Genomic DNA, 17,421 nt, shown 5'->3' with positions numbered 1-17,421 from the left:
TGACACATTGAGTACAAAAACCTGCAAGTCATCTATTTGTCCATTTCACAGCTGTGAAATAAATAAATACATTATTTCGTGAGTACAGCATCTTATCACAGCCAGAAAACTAAAAGCAAACCCACACACAACATATATGTCCTGAATGGAACCCCAGGAAGGAAGAATGTGGCTGTGTGGGTGGGGGCTATGAGCACCAGGAAAGTTGCCCCTAATCAGGGACAATTAATGGTGGGGAAGCTTTCTTTCTCAGATAGATGAAGCCAGGCTTAGAAACCGGTGTGTTCACCAGCAACTAATGTGTGTGGCAAGCCCTCATCCAGGTTGCTGGTGTAAACGAAGTTCATCATACTCCATTTGAGACTCTGCAACTTGCAGTACCACAGAGCTGAGGGAGAGAGATCCAAGCCAACCTCCAGTACTGTCATTAAAGTTTACAGCTGAAAAATTTTTTTAATACAGATTCACATGTGTTGTGAGAAGTAATGCTGAGATTCTTGTACACTTTGCCTAGTTTCTCCAATGGTGACATTGTACAAAACTGTAGCATACTGTTACAATCAGGATATTGCCATCTCGTTCAATTATTTATTGTCTGATCTTTTTCAAATTTCCTGTTTTCTTGTTCTCACGCGCAAATGTACGTGTATATATGTCCTTGTGTGTATGTGTAAAGTTTAAAAATCTTCACTCACCAGAAATGAGTGGCCTTCATTCTCAAGTAAAACAGCTGGATTATTATGTATTCTCATAGGCTCCGCCTGTTAGAGTGGGGTGGGGTGGGGGGTCTAGGGGGTATGAAGGACAGACTGAATCATTCATCAAATGGTGTATATTCATTGGCTGTCGACTTCTCTCAGCTAAGTGTTAGGAGTCCGTCCTAGCTTTAAATTTTTTTTAAATTTATTTATGGTAGTCACACACAGAGAGAGAGAGGCAGAGACACAGGCTGATGGAGAAGCAGGCTCTATGCACCAGGAGCCCGACGTGGGACTCGATCCCGGGTCTCCAGGATCTTGCCCTGGGCCAAAGGCAGGCACCAAACCAGGGATCCCCCGTCCTTCCTTTAAGTATGCATGCTGACAAGGATTTGTAGAGAGGATGGTGCTACTTACTTTCTGAACACCCTGTCTATATTTCACTCCCCATCTCCCTAGACTATTGCATCCTTCACTACCTGTCCAGAAGTATCCTTTATTCATAATTCCTGTCCTTGAAAAATCCAAAGCAAACTGAATTTTATGCACTGCTAAGGGCTCGGACTCTGGCCTCAGTCAGATCTAAGTTCAAATCCCGTTTTCACCTGCCTTATCTTGGGCAATTAATCTCAAGTACCCAGGAATCAGCTTCTACATCTGAAATATGGGGTTAATAAGAGTCCTTATTTCACAGGATTATGAGAGTAAAGAAAATACTTCCACAGAGCACTTATGGAGGAGTCTGGCACACTAAATACGTTATCTTCATATTATGTTAATGTTATATGGCTATATAAGCAAATATTTATATTTCACAGTATTATAATCTTTAAGAAATATAAGAAAATTTATTTTGAGGAATGAACAGCATATTGCTTTGTGGAAAGAAGATATTTTGTGTCACCTGACAAATTATCTTCTCAGTGTCAGAGTCTTGGTACTTAGAGCTGAAGGTTTCCTTAAAGTGGGCCATTTATACTCATGATTTGTGTGTGCAAAAAGAGCTGAGGTGTCCATAATGCACATTTCTCCACTGAGGCCTGAGCTCCCTCAGGCCTCAGTGGAGAGGCCTGCATGGCATGTCCTGCATGGCATGGGAAAAGCTGCACAGTTACCTTCAGTCTCTGTTTTGAAGGGACACAGGCTTCTATGAGATTGTGTCTGCGGGGAATAGGTGATGGGTTAAAACATATGGTAAAAAGGATTTTGGAGTCATTCCTAAGACATAAGAGGCAAGCTAGGGGATCTGGTTTGGACACCAGTATATTGGTATCTAGGAATTGTTCTCTGATTTCTGGGGATGATTGACAGTCTGCCAAAGATGGAGAATCTCTTGCACCAACACTCCTGATCCAGGACTTCTGGCTGGAGCATGCTGCTGTCAGTGTTGCTAAGTTCTCCTTTCAGAAAGCCTCATGTCGGCCACCTGATAAAGAGGCTAGAAAGAAGGGGATGCAGTTTGGAAGCAAAAATAGAAGGAAAGAAAAGGACATTGCCCACTGGTACCAAATCAAGAATAGAAAACCTGAGCCTGTCCTGTTTTGCTTTCAATATGTTTCAAAGAAGAAAGCAGGAAAAGGGATTTGTGTAATGGAACAGTAGGTGTGAGGGCTCTGGACTATAATTAGCTTTGCTCACAAGGTTAAGGATGCACTGCTATGTGTGGAGGGTAAGGCTGCACAAAAGCAAGCTCTACTAGCAATACTTCAGCAAATTCAGGGGTTCAACTTTGCACTTTTCAATGTGAATTGTCTAATTATTTAATGAATTGCCACCTTTTATTGAACCTTTAATATGTGCTAAGAACAGTGTGAAGTACTTTCAGTGAACATGGAACATTGCATATACAAGCAAGAGCACATCCGCCATTTATCTCAGGTCACCTGGAAAGGGAGCGACAGACCAGATTTTGACTTCCAACCTTGGTAGGGTGTTTAAGTGCTCAAATGCCTGGATTTCAACAGTTCAAATATAACTTTCTGCTCTTGGCATTTGCTCCAGGAAATCTCTGTACTACTCTGCTATGCATGCTCTGTTTTCACACATCCCCATTGTCTCCCAGCGTTTGAAGGCAAGGAGCCACAAAGCCTGTGACTCTTTACCACAAATGATTCTCCTGACTTTGAATGGAAGCACAGTGCTGTCATTGATTTATGTGATTTATCTGGCCTAAGATCAGGTCTCTGTTGGCATATGACCAGGCAATGACACAAACAGAGACTTAACTACCCACCCGCCATGGTGCATCCTTCCTTCCATTAGGGGTGAGGCAAGGTGGCCAATCCAGTTTGGAATTATCACAGCTGCTGTGAGGCAGCTCCCATCCTTCTGCCACCCCAAGCAGTGCTGGTGTGAAAACACAGGGAACGTGTTTTATCCTAACAACACGTACCAGGATTCCATTTAGGTAAGGAAATACATGAATAGAAAGACAAGTGTTTGGTGCAAGATGGGATCCAAAGACCTAGGAATCAGGCTGCACCAAGGACTTCAGAGAAAAAGCCCATCTGCCTCCGTTTTGGACACAGAGAGGCATTCGTGGTTCTAGGCAGGAAGAGAATGAACAAGAGGAGTTGGAGAGATTAGAGAAGAAAATGGATTCAGGGCTAGGTCCTATATGATGACGTTGCTAAAAAGGTATTTGGAAAGGAGAAATAGACCACTTTGTTTGCTCTGTGATGTGTGATGTGACACCCACTCTGTGAAGTCATGGGTTCATGGGGGTTGGGAATGTGGGTGAGAGGTTGATAAGAAATCAGTGAAGGCACTGAATTTTAAGTCTGGGTCAATCTAGAGCCCAAGAGGCAGCAGAGGCCACAGAAATCAGTCCCCTAGATATTTACAGAAATACTGAGGAGGGCTTTGGACCACCACTAGCCACCGAATTTTATGTGTGGTTTTTGTTTGTTTATTTTTTACGGCAGTTTTAGGTTCACAGAAGAATTGAGGGAAGGTACAGAGACTTCCCATGTACCTCTGCCCACACGCATGCATAGCCTTCCCCGTTAACAATATCCCCACCAGAATGGTACACTGGTTACTACTGATCAACCTACACTGACATATCTTAATCACCCAAAATCTACAGGTCATATTATGGTTCATTCTTGCTGTTGTATATTTTATGAGTTTGGGCAAATGTAGAATAAAGTGTATCCAATATTAAGGAATTGTACAGCATATATTTTCACTGTGCTAAAAATCCTCTGTGCTCTCTCTAATCACCCCTCCCCACCTTCCTCAACTCCTAGCAACCACTGATATTTTTAGTCTCCATAGTTTTACCTTTTCCACAATGTCATATAAATGAAATCATATAATATGCAGCCTTTTCAGATTGGCTTCTTTCATTTAGTAATATGCATTAAGGTTCCTTCATGTCTTGTCATGACTTGGTAGTTTATTTCTTTTTAACACTGAATAATATTCCATTGTCTAGACATACTATGGTTTATTTATCCAATCACCAACTAAAGGACATCTTGGTTGCTCCTAAGTTTGGGCAATTATGATTAAGCTGTTATAAACATCCGTGTGCAGGTTTTTGTGTGGTTGTAAGTTTTCAACTCTTTTGGATAAATACTAAGGAGCATGATTCCTGGATCCTATGGGAAGAGTATGTTTAATTTCATAAGAAATCGCCAAACTGTCTTCCAAAGTGTCTGTACCATTTTACATTCACCAGCAGTGAATAAAACTTCCTGTTGTCCCACATCCTCCCCAGTATTTGCTGTTGTTGGTATTCCAGATTTTGGCCATTCTAACAGACATGAAATGGTATCTCATTGTTGTTTTAATTTGCAATTCCTTGATGACACAGAATGTGCAGCATCTTTTCATATGCTTATTTGCCATCTGTGCATATTCTCTGGTGAGGTGTCTGTTAAGATCTGGCCCATTTTTTAATAGGTTGTTTGTTTTCTTATTGTTGAGTTTTAAGAGTTCTTTGCATATTTGATAATCCTTTATCAGAGGTGTCTTTTGCAAATATTTTCTCTCAGACTGTGACTTGTTTTTTAAAGGAAAGGCGTGTGTTTAGAATCATCTGTCTAGATATCAATGGTCAAGAGCTCTTGCTAACATCTTGTTTACGTTTCTTTTTTCACACACCTTCGGGTAGGTACTTGGTTATTTGCATGGGCTTTCTAGACACAGATGAGGAATTCTGGGAAAGGAGAGTTGGTTTGCTTTAACAAAGGCCACCCAGGAAAGTTCATCACACCAATCTCCATCTCTAGCTGTGTCATGCACAGATCACATCTTTGTCTTTTGCAAAGCACAATGTGCAGAAAGAATGGCCGCTCTCTTGAAGATTCTCAGAAGTACAACCTGTGCAAATTCTGGGCTCACAGTCCCTGAGAGTCCCAGTTGCCTTGAGTTTAGAGCTTAACTTTTCTGGTGAATTTGTTTTATGCCAATTTGAGTGAATTCAGTCAAGAAGAAAAATATAAAGCCTGTGATATATGATCCTAACTCTTTCCAAATACTGATTTAGTTTACAGTTTTTCTTCAAGACATTGCTTTCTCTTTAAAGTACATATTTATTCATTTATTCAGGTCTCTGGGCAGGTGATTGCCAAGGCCAGGGCCTCTGCAGGGAAGAACATTACTGTTAGTGGAAGAAAAAATCCCAGGAGTTTTGGATATACTTGTTAGGTATACAGATTGTGAGTTTTCTAAATGAAAGATTGCGATGTCACGCCAATAAACTAGCAAGAGAAAAGCACCCTTGTGTCTATAATTGGAGAATGGTAAAGTGGAGGGGATTTGGATGCAATCATAATGCGAATCAGTCAGTTGTTGCAGAAGAAGAGTAAGAGAAAGTCCACATTTATATTAAAACCACCTAACAAGAATCTCACTCAGTTCCTCTTCATGCGACCTGGTTCTAGCCCCTAATTTATTTTTATTACATTTTGTGGAAGGGAAACTCACTTCAACAGCGACATTTCCATTTAAGGCAGCTTTGGCTTGCAATTTGCATGCAAACGCCTGATGAAACTGTTTAGCAAATCCATCCTGGTGCAGACAGAGCAGAAGCACTCTTGAGAAAGGCAGGGAGAGCAGAATTAGGTCTCCTGCCCTGTTGAGCCCAAAGTAGAAGAATCAGAAACCGTGTGTAGGTGGAAGTGCAGGTGAGGCAGGAAACTCTTTGGAGTCAGCAACCAGGTTCCATTTCAGGTTTCCATTTCTCCAGCCCCACCTCTTCTCATCTCCATGTCCTCAGCCTCACGGGAAAAGTCTCAACTGCACTGCAGCTTTCCTAATGATATAGAGCAACTGCCATTTTCTGCAAAGGAGCCTGTTTTTACTTTGCACTTCCAGCAGACCAGCTCTCCCCATTACTCCACATAAATTGGTCAAGAAATCTTCTGGGACTGTAAACCAGGTGTGCTGTGAATTCAGATCACACTGCAGTATCTAGGAGCTCCAGAACAAAAGCTGGGCAGCCTCCTCACTGTCAGTAGAAACCCAAACTGTTCTTCAAGATACACTTGTTGCAGGTAGGCTTCCTAAAACCTCACCTCATAGGAGTTGTGCCTGTCTTATTTCTCAGAGAACAAATAATAGTAACTTTCTACAGACCCAACAGAGTGACTTGTGCTATTTTTATCATCTTATGTGTGTATATATTTGACCTACTTCAGATATATATATATATATACACACACATATATCTGTCCTTAACTGCTTAATTAAATTATAACCTCTGTAAGGACATTGGTCCTCACCTTAAAAACAACTAGCATTTATAATGCTCTGCAGTTCCAAGGCCACATGTCATTGGCTTCCATCCCCTCAAAATTCCATCAATAAGTGTGTTATCTTTACCCAGTCCAATGAACAGTCCAAGTCTACTGGAAAAGCAAAATATAAAGCATTAAATCATAATGTGTCCATGGAGAAGCTCAGACATGTGCTTGTAAATCTTCCTGTGCTTCCAACACGAAAGAACATTCAATCTGTTTCATTCCAAATGCTCTTGTTCACTCCAGTATTGTTCACAGAGAAAGGCCGGTGGGGTTTGCAGATCTTGGCTTTTGAAATATCACATTTTTCAGGCTCCATGTAAAAATGTCACTGAGTTGATTCAAACTTTCTTTTATGGGGCAGAGACTGGAAAATCAGCAAAGGGGTTTATCAGTGCTAATTCATTGAATAACCCAGCAGCCCTGCCTCTAGTAAAGACCAAATAATAATCCTAACATCAAAATCTTGAGAACTTTGCTCCAGGAGTTCTTTGCAAAAAAAAGTCTTGTATTTTATAAACCTTTCGAGCACCACAATTGCCCTGATCTACCTGGGAATCGAGACTTTGCCAAACTGTCTATTGGAATAACTTTAAAATTTTGTTTAAAATAGAGTTTGTTGGTTCTACATTGGGAACTTTTTGTATTGGGGTGACAAAGATGTCATCTGCCTATGCCCGAGCTTGTTCTGATCTAATGCATTGTTGATGTCCCCTGTCCCCTGTGTAAATAAGTGAGGACCACGATTTGCCATCATTAGCTAAGCAGATGACTGATTTTAGCTCAGATACCATATTAACAATCTGTTCACAAGTGAAAAAAGCCCTAAGTTGTTCATTTAATTTCAAACTAGGAGAAAATGCATTTAGTAAATTTACTCCTGCCACATCACTGAAATTTTTAACAAAAGGCACAGCCGTCTTCTGCAGCCATCTCAAGCCTTAGGAGAGTCGATCTCCTCAAGACACACTGTGCGATGAACGAGCAAGAGGGTCAAGTACTTGGAATACTTGTCTGTAATTACATGGAATACTTGTCTGCAATTACAAAAGCAAAGAAGGTGTGTCAGACACAGATGCAATTATTTCAGCCCAGTTCCTTCAGAAACTCTGTGCTCCCTGACCTTTACCCACACCCAAAATTCATACTATTCACCATCCACATCATATTCACCCAGTCGCCTGGCAATTTCCATAGATCAACATTGAGCAGATCTTCAAAAAAAAGGATAATGATCATCATAATTCTTTGAGAATCTTAGTAGTATCAGGAACTCCACCAACCATTTTCCCATTAGTTATTCTATTTAAAACCGTGGTAGATACTACAATGTACACCCGGCTGTCCCTCCTTCAGGCCTGAGGTGCTCATGGCACCAGCTGCTGGGGCTTGGTACTGGTGACTGATGGTTCTCCAGTGATTGATCTTGACCAAAGTGTCAAGTTCCCTTCCTCTTTCTTGCAGAAGGCACTTCCAGAATATCCATTCAGGAATTAAACTGAATATATCAGTAGCCCAGCTTCCATAATAAAAATGAATAAATAAAAATAACTATACTCATATAAGACTAATGCATGTCAGATATTATACTAAGCACTTTACAAATAGAAACTCACTTAACCCTGCATACAATCCTCTAAGGTCTACAGGATTATAATTCACATTTTAAGGTTGTTAAAAGCTAAAGCACAGAAAGATTAAGTGACTTGCATAAAGTCACACAGCTAGTTAAGTGACAAAGAAAGATGCACCCAGGCAAACTGGCCCCACCCTTTTATACAGGGCATCATGACCTCAGTTAAGCCTTGCAAGTTTTGATTAGTCTAGCTAACTCCAAAAAGCCTTGAAAATGTCCTTGAAATGGGGTCCTGGCACTAGTAATAAAAACTATTTGTCAGCACCTTCTTTGTGACAACCCTCCAGGCCCTGTAGATTCTGTTTCACCATTGCCCTGCAGAGTAGCTCATATTTGTATTCACATTCAACAGATGAAGGAACTGAGTGTCGAAAAGATTAAGTTCCTTGTTCACCAGCAGTCAGGGGCAGAGTTGGCACTGGCAGCTATGTCCTTCTGTCCTCAAAGCTCAAGGTATTAACTATTACTCCCTGTAACTATTACTGTTTCAGACATAAATGTTGAGAAGAGCATGAGCCTGGGAATTCATAGATGTTGGATAGTTCTAGCCCAGCTTGGGACGCCTGGGTGGCTCAGTAGTCATGACTGACCTGCCTTTGGCTCAGGTCATGATCCTGGGGTCCTGGGATGGAGTCCTGCATCTGGCTCCCTGGAGGGAGCCTGTGTCTGCCTCTGCTGTGTCTCTGCCTCCCTCTCTGTGTCTCTCATGAATAAAGTCTTTTTAAAAAAAAATCCTAGCCCAGCTCTCCTGTCCTATGTTCAAATAAATACTGTTTGGACCAAGGTCAGTGATGATACTGGGGCTTACATTTGAGTCAGGCAGTGCCCTTCCTGTAGATAACTTTCTGAGAGTGGACTGTGGTTACAATGGCAAGCTGGAAAGCACTACTTCTCATTCTTGGCTCTCTCCACCAGACATGAGCATCTAAAGAACACCTTAAAGTAATATTAGCCTCATTTAAATTATGGCTTGATTTCTGGTTTATTTACCTTTCTGTTTAAAAGTCATTCCCTGCAGATTACATTCATGATTCTCAGTGATTAACTGGAAGGTAATAGCTGTTTTCCTTCTTAGCACAAACCTAAATGCAGTTTTGCAATGTGCCCTAAATCTTTAAAAAAAAAAAAAACCTATAATAAAAAGTTATCTCCTCCAAATAAGTTCAAAAATGGCACCATGACATAAGCTGCTCTGTAAGAAATATGTCTTTAAAAATGACACATCAGGACAGCCCCGGTGGCGCAGCGGTTTAGCGCCGCCTGCAGCCCAGGGTGTGATCCTGGGGACCCAGGATCAAGTCCCACATCAGGCTCCTTGCATGGAGCCTGCTTCTCCCTCTGCCTGTGTCTCAGCCTCTCTCTCTCTCTCTCTCTCTCTGTGTCTCTCATGAATAAATAAATAAAATCTTTAAAAAAAAAATGACACATCAGTTTACCATGTGTTACTATGAGCGGATATTCAGCTGGTGAGAATGTGTATGTTCTAATTTCTCCATTTGTGTCACTTCCCCATCCCCATTATCCACCTGGTCCCTTTCTATGAGTCCCCTAGAAATCATGAAGCACCTTTTGCGACACAAAGTTAGGACCATTAGATTGAAAACTTTTCAAGGCAAAAGAATTTTCTTTAGTAAAATTATACAATTTAAACGATGATATTCTTTTCTGACAATTTGGCCAGATAAAAGGCAAAACAGTGGAATAAGGAGTAGTGTTGTTCTCCACAGGTTCCTGGGTGTCCCATTGGCTGGGCTGCTGGTTTTTGCCCACAACTCTATCATGTCATAAAAAACAAATAGCTTGGAGTGCCTAGGTGGCTCAGTTGGTTGAGCTAAGCATCTGACTCTTGATTTCAGAACAAGTCATGATCCCAGGGTTGTGAGATCAAGCCCCACATTGGGCTCTGTGCTGGACATGGAGCCTGCTTAAGATTCTCACCCCCCTACACACACCTGCACATACACTCTCTCTACAAAATAAATAAATAAATAAATAACAAAAAAAAAAACCTAGCTTATTGCAAAATGTCTCCATCTCAATTAATGAAGACAGATTAATATGGCTTCAGATCTTACTTTGAGTCAAAACTGGACAACATTTTCTTCTTAAAAATTTTAAGAATGTCAATGTTTTAACATCATAGAATAAATGCTTAAAACCTTGTATAATTTTAAAATTAAGTCAGGCAATTGGTTTTATGGTTTTTGCTAGTCTGCTTACTCAAAGTTAACATTTTTTTAATACTCTTTACTCTGTCATTGATGAATTACAAAAAATGAAGTCTGAATGCTGAAATTGTATGGACATTATTTAAATGGTTGGAATGTCTTCTCCCCAGGAAAAGTGATTAAAGATGAAATATCACTATGGGACTTTGGCTCTGAGAGTATTATTCTAGGAAGGAGTAGTCCTGAGCAGGAACATGTTTTCTATATTTACCAGCAATTTGAAAACAAACTGGAATCATTTGTGAGATGGGGACTACCAAAGATTCCTTACATAGAAATTCAGCCAAGGGATTCAACTCAACATATATTCACCATGTTCTGTGACACGTGTTCATAAGAACTGCTCTTCCACTGTCTCCCAAACAAGAAAACAAAGACAAAACAAAACAAAACCTGCCAAAATGCTGAAGCTGAAGAACATTTCTAATTAAAGGATAAAAATGTCTACTATTTACTACAGACTATTTTGTAATAAGTGCTTAAAATGTAATATTTTTAATCCTCACAATAACCCTATAAAGTAACTTCTTTCAGGCCTGCTCCGTGAAAAGTAAAGTCCAGAGAAATTCAGTAATTCGCTGAATATCACCCTCTGGAAGTGATTGATTCAAATGCAAAGCTGCTTTATTCCACTTCCAAGATCCTAACAACTGTATGCTTCCACATATGCACACACTCATACATACACACACAAACACACACACACTCTATCACACTCACACATACAGCACAAGGAAACTAATAGTATTATTCAGCCCAAGTGCTCTGGGACCATGGAAAACGAGAGATGAACTCCAAATAAAGGCAAATCCTGGATCATATAGGTTGACTTTCACAAAGCATAATTTTGAGAAAATAAACTTCAAATAGCAATGCATAAAAACTACTGTGTTATGATAAATTTATTGTGGCCAGCAGAAAATATATTCAGGAACAAACTAAATTAAATTCACTTGAGACAGATCCAGGATGTTCATCTTATCTGGTTATAGAATACTCATTTACTTGTTAATGTTAAGGACAAACATTACATTTTCCTTAGAATCCATAGGTCATATTTTCCATTAGATTTCAGACTTTAGCAGGTTGGGGAAGGGACTGACTCATTTGGTTTAAAATGGAATCTCGTTAAGAGTAAACGTGACTGTGGAGGTAAACAACATGAAGCCTAATGCCCAGCATATAGTGTGGCTTAATAAGTATTTGATGAAACTTGATTGAATGGCAAATACAGTCTCTTGACCTATTGCTGTATGGTATGTGAAACATTTTTAAGGTCCTAAAAGTTCATTAGGTATGGGCAAAATTTCAGTATCTTGCAATTTTATTTAAAAATAAATACAATCTACGGTATGGATAAATTCCCACATTTTGCTCCATTTTCAAGTGTTAGGTTTGGTACACCCCCTCCCCAAAATTACCAAGAAGTCCTTGAAGAAAAACCATGCTTATCTATTCATTAGGAGGAAGTGACATGCCCTTCTTTTCTAATCATTTTTCATAATACTTATTTTACAAAATTATTTTGCAAAGGAATCCTCCCTCTAACCCTGTGTTCCAGAATTGAATGGATTGTCTAAAGATTTCCAAGTGAACAATAATCTTATGCTAAATATAACAAGACACTGTGGTTTTATTAACATTGATTTTTAGAAAAATTTAAAAGGAAGTTTTCAGAAATGGTCTTATTTTAGTCATGGTTGTTCTGTGGTTTGCATAAAATAAAATCTGTTGTTTTGAAACAGGAAGTACACAAAATAAAATAAGGTTAAGATTGATTTTTAAAGTCAGATAGAGCTGCTGCCTAGCTAGCAAATAACAGAAGAAAACATTTGGCTTATTTTTGATAAATTATTAATTTAGTTTTGGGAGGCTTTTTTTAAAAACAAAATTGTTAACGTTTGTGACAGAGAAGGGAGAAATCAAAGCTCACTTCTCTAGCTTGCAGCATGGTCATAGAAGAAAATTGCCTTGCCACAAAACACACTGTTTGCAATATGTTGTTTATAATCCAAATAAATAATAATGAAAATAAATAATTTTCATTTTATGACTGTGTTTTTAATAAAATATATGGAAAGCATATCAAATAACATTCTTTTCTTTTACAACTGCCAAATCACAAGTTCTTGTGGATGAGTAGGATTCCTTAAAGAAATTGCATTCTATTTCAGTTGCTTTATATTTTACAATAGCTGTCTATTGAGAAACTACCAAATTTAAGGTACCATGTAGATGAGGAATTGGAGAGATGATAATTGAAATCCTTGTCCTCAAGGGGCTTCTAATCTGTCTGGGAGGAAGAGACACATACTTAAATCATAGTTCCAGGCTGCATGGGCTACAAGCCAAAGGAGAGGCATGCTCATTCCCCAGGACTGCAAGAGGAGCCCCAAAGTCTGCTCTAGGAATTGAGTGCAAGTCCTACTTTGTTCCTCATTAGAGGACCCCCCCGCCGCCACCCCAAGATCATTTTGCATCAGGGTAGCTACTATATACCCCTTGCTCTTGTTATCTATTTTTATTCCTCTTAGAACTTTGTTTTGGCATTCAGGTTCTTCCTAAATAATCAGAAGTTTGGATATTTATGCCCAAGATCCTAGGTTCTCTCACCTTTGTACATAAAAGGGCAAATACAACTCACAACTTATATGAAAATAATCATGTCCTCTGGATCCTGACTATGACAGAGAATGATAATAGATTAAGGAGAAAAAATTAAAAATAAATAAAATAAAAATAAAAAATAAAAAGAAGAAAAAATAACAGTTAACCACAACAGAGTTTCTCGACCTTGACACTACTGACATTTTGGGCCAGATGATTATTTGCTGGGGGTGGAGGGAGGCTTGTCCTGTGCATTGTAGTATGTTAGCAACATGTTAAGCTCCATGGACAGGAGCCTCTTACTTAGCCTCTGGGAACTTCTGTTTCTTCATCTCTAAAACAATGAATATGAACTGTTAAGAAGGTTAAATAAGAGAATGTGTACAAAGTGCCTAATAAATCTACTAATATCTGGTACAAGAAGTGGTAGTCATTATTAAAAAATAATTAAATTTCACCCACAGAAAGCTCAGGATTCAGAGACTGGCAGTTGCAAGAGTACAGGGATCAGAAGGATGGATGTGATTTTAATTCCCTGTTTTCTCACCTTCCACTAGAACTTTTCTACACTGAGAGCAGAAGCACTTGCTTCTGGCTACATGCTAGAGACTCCCCTACTTCCTTATTTTTGCAAACACCTTGATCTGTGATGCATCAGTTTATTCCTCACCAACCCTCCCATTGCAGAAATTTGCCTCTTCTTCCCTTCAGATCCTTTTTGTCCATTAATTTCTTGTTGAAATTTAATTATAAGCACTTTATAATTACTATGTTATACTTTTATACTGCATTGTACTGTTTTAAACTATTAAAGGAGATTAACTGTTATCACATTCAGCCATTAACAATTTTATTCTGCATAAAACTCATCAAGTCATAAACATGTGGTCTGTGTCTGACCTGTAGGAGCGGATCTCTCTCCGTTATTTTTCTTATCTTTCTGACACACTTAAAGGGGCACTTTAATGACTGATGTGTTCTTAAAACCCATCCTCTCAGCAACACCCACCATCTTCGGGAGCCTTCTTTCTCCCACCCACAGCCTGGACTCATTATTAACCTCTCCAGCCAGAGAAGGGTTGCACAGCCACATGGTTTGTTGGTACCTCCCCCTGGACTGGCCTTTCATCTTGCCTTGTTAGTTCTTTTATGGTTATGCTGAGTCTGATGTCTTGAGTTCTAATTTCAACTCCAAGTCACCAGGAGGCCTGGTGGTAGCTCCTCCATCATTTCTGACACTGAAATTTCTTGATCTTTAAAATGAAGGAATGGGACTGGATGATGTGAAAGTCCCTTACAGCTCTCATGGTCTAGAATCAAATCAAACACAATTAGCCCTTAGTCAGTTACAGGCTAAAACATCACTAGCTCAGTATAAACTTTAAAATGCTTTCTGAAAAAATAAAATAAAATGCCTTCTTTCCCTTAACTCCTGGAAAATTGTCCTAAATGTAGAGATAAATGTTGATTACAAATGTGAATGGTGCCCCCTAGAGTTTTTCAGTGCACAACTTCTGCAACCACCTGTAGTGGCTGGTACTAAACCTTATTTGGGAGCTAACATGTAGGCAAGGATTAGCAAGTCCAGGGTCACCAGTGAAAGAAGGGAAAAAGAGAATGTCAGGAAGATGGGCGTTGGTGCTAATGGGAGATGTGGCAAAAGAATCAAGAGACTAAAACTCATACCAGTTTTCTGAAAAAAATGAAAAACTTCTTAATTAGGGAAAAAATTGAAGGTAACCAAAAAGACAAAAAGAAACTAGCATCACAGAAGTGGCAATTGTAGGAAGAGCCACTACCTCTAGGGATGGGGAATAAAAGGAAAAGGTTGGAATAATTAATACTTAGATGCTGAAGGAGCGGCCCTATGCAATTGACATTCAGACCTCCGAGGGGCACACTGGCTGGAAGATGTTAGCATCTCTGAGTATTCCGTGAGCCTGTTTCTGACTGTTAGAAAAACTGCAAACTGGATCAGCTGCCCCTGCAGAAGGGAAGCAGGAAGCCACAGAAAAAAGAAGGAAGAGAACATCTCTTCCTCCTACAGCCTTTCAGGGTCCATTTAGAGTATCAGTAATCCAACTTGCAAAGCAGAGAAATAATTTGCAGAATCCCAACCCAAGCATCACAAAAAAGAACCTGGAGGGCTGTGTTTAAAACTAAGGGGTTAATAAAGAGCACACCAGTTTAGCCCTTAAGCAGAGATGACAAAGAGATTTTATCTGCGTGCCATATCTAATAAAGGCAGCATATTGTGTTGAGAAGGATTCTGAGGTTATACTTAGATAGCAGAAGAGAGTCCTGTGATCACTGAGAGTATCTGCCCTGGGCAGGAGGAGGGATGGCGGCATCAAGTTGCCGTCTCTGGCTACAAAAAGTGTCCCATCTACCCTTTGGGCATCAGGTTCTTGGGGACAGAAAGCTGAACTCCTTCTCAGCAGCGGAATGCAATAGGGAATAAATAACTCAAGGATCCTGAAAGGGATGCAAGTTTCTTGGCTGTGATTGAACTGATCTAGGGGCAGAGAGCTTATCATCTCCATCTCCAGAGAGTTCTGATCCTTGGAACTCTCTTCTTTATAAAAACTTTAGATCAACCTCAGTAACTCTCATCCACTGGCTCTATTTCTACCCCTTTCAGAAAATGGAAGTAAGTCAAATTCTCTCTCCACATGTCATCTTTTAAGATGTTTGAATCTGGTCATCAGACCCCACCAGATCTTTCTTCTGCAGATGAAGTAGTCCTAATGCCTCCAACTATTCCTTCCATGGATGGCACAGGGATATCCCCATCCTGTCTTCTGAGTGCACTTTGACACATGTCAAACATGTGTCAAACATGACACACATCCCCCTCATGGAGGATGGCCTGAAATCAATGCTCTCCATATAATTAGAAGAGCACCAGGGAACAAAGTAGAGAATGCACCTAACTCTTTTAAAGATCTCATCAACATTTCTGATGACATCACCCTGAAAACTGCATGGGGATCTTACTTTCACCTGAGATGATCTTCGGACATTTCACCTCCAGGATGAACAAGTTCTAGTTGTTCCTTTCTCCCAAAGGAAAATTTGTTGCAGCCAATACAAACTACCAGGAAGTTCCCTTGGAGGAGAATGCAAACAGCTTTGTGAATGCTTAGATAAGTTAGAAAAATAAGCTCTTGCTGATGGTGCCTGTCATAAATGTATGCTCCAATGAAAAGAAGCTTCAATCAATTTGGGTGTTCTCAGTGAGCTGCAAACTTTGTTATTGTTCCTCCCGCACAATCTAGATGCCATAAACCATATCTAAGTGTGCAGAAGACATTTACTTCCACTGGTGTTTTCAAGTAGATGAGATTTTATAAGTGGCTCGGTTCTACCTTTTAACTACATTTTAATTTAAATATATTTTTAATCATAGCTTCAAAAATTATCTTCACTAAGCAACCCAAGTTTAAAGTAATGGCATATTTTTAAAGTACATGCAAAAATCTCTTAGTCAGGGTCTTTCAACATTCCACATGCATTATTTCTTTTAGGTTCATTTAGTTGCACTATAATTTTATGGAGTTTCAGAGTGGTGGGGCATATGATGTGATTGCCAATTATCCAGGCCTTATTTCCAGACACATTATCAGAAGAATCTATGAAATGGGAGTTTAACAAGAATAGAACTCTTAAAGAAATCATCTGATGAAAATTCCATAGATACAGACTTCTGAAGGTTAAGGGAAGAGAGGTAAATATAACTAAATACTAGGAAGGTGGGGATGTGATGTGAAGAATAGGAGAAATTCTGACTTATACACACCACACTGGAGAATGGATAATCTGCTGAAATTAAATATCAGCCTTCAGATGATTATATTTAAGGCAAATCCTCACTTCCAATGACTTCATTTTAAAGGAGTAGAGGGTGTACCACTATAGTGTGAAGGAATTATTTTCTGGGTACAAAAGATTAAAATGAAGAGTCGGATACATATTACTCTAAGGGAAAAAAACAGATGGCTCTAAAGGTTGTATATATTAGTTTTCTATTGCTACTGTAACAACTTACCAAGAATTCAGTGGCTTAAACAATACAAATTTATTAACTTTACAGATTTGTAAATCAGAATTCTGACAAAGATCTCAATGGTCTAAAATCAATGTGTTGCCAGAACTTCCTTTCCTTCTGGAGGTTCTAGGGGAGGATCCATTTCTTTGCCCTTTCCAGCTTCCTTAGGCTGACTGCGTTGTGGGCTCCTAGGCCCTTCCTCCCTCTTCAAAGCCAGAAGTGGTGCACCTCCACCTGATTCAGCTGGAAACAGTTCTCCACTTTTAAGGACTCATACGATTACATTGAGGCCACCTAGATGTTCCAGGATACGCTCCCCATTTCAAGGTTCTTATCTTAATCACATGTGGAAGATCCTTTTTTGCCATGTATGGTAACAAGTTCTGGAGATCAGGGCATGGACATCTTTGGCTTGGCAGTCATTATTCGGCCTACCACGCTGTGTAAAGCAAAG

This window comes from Vulpes lagopus, chromosome 2, assembly GCF_018345385.1.
Source record: "Vulpes lagopus strain Blue_001 chromosome 2, ASM1834538v1, whole genome shotgun sequence".
NCBI classification, from domain to species: Eukaryota; Metazoa; Chordata; class Mammalia; order Carnivora; family Canidae; genus Vulpes; species Vulpes lagopus.
The sequence above is the reverse complement of the archived record's forward strand: the minus strand, read 5'-3'. Positions refer to the sequence as shown.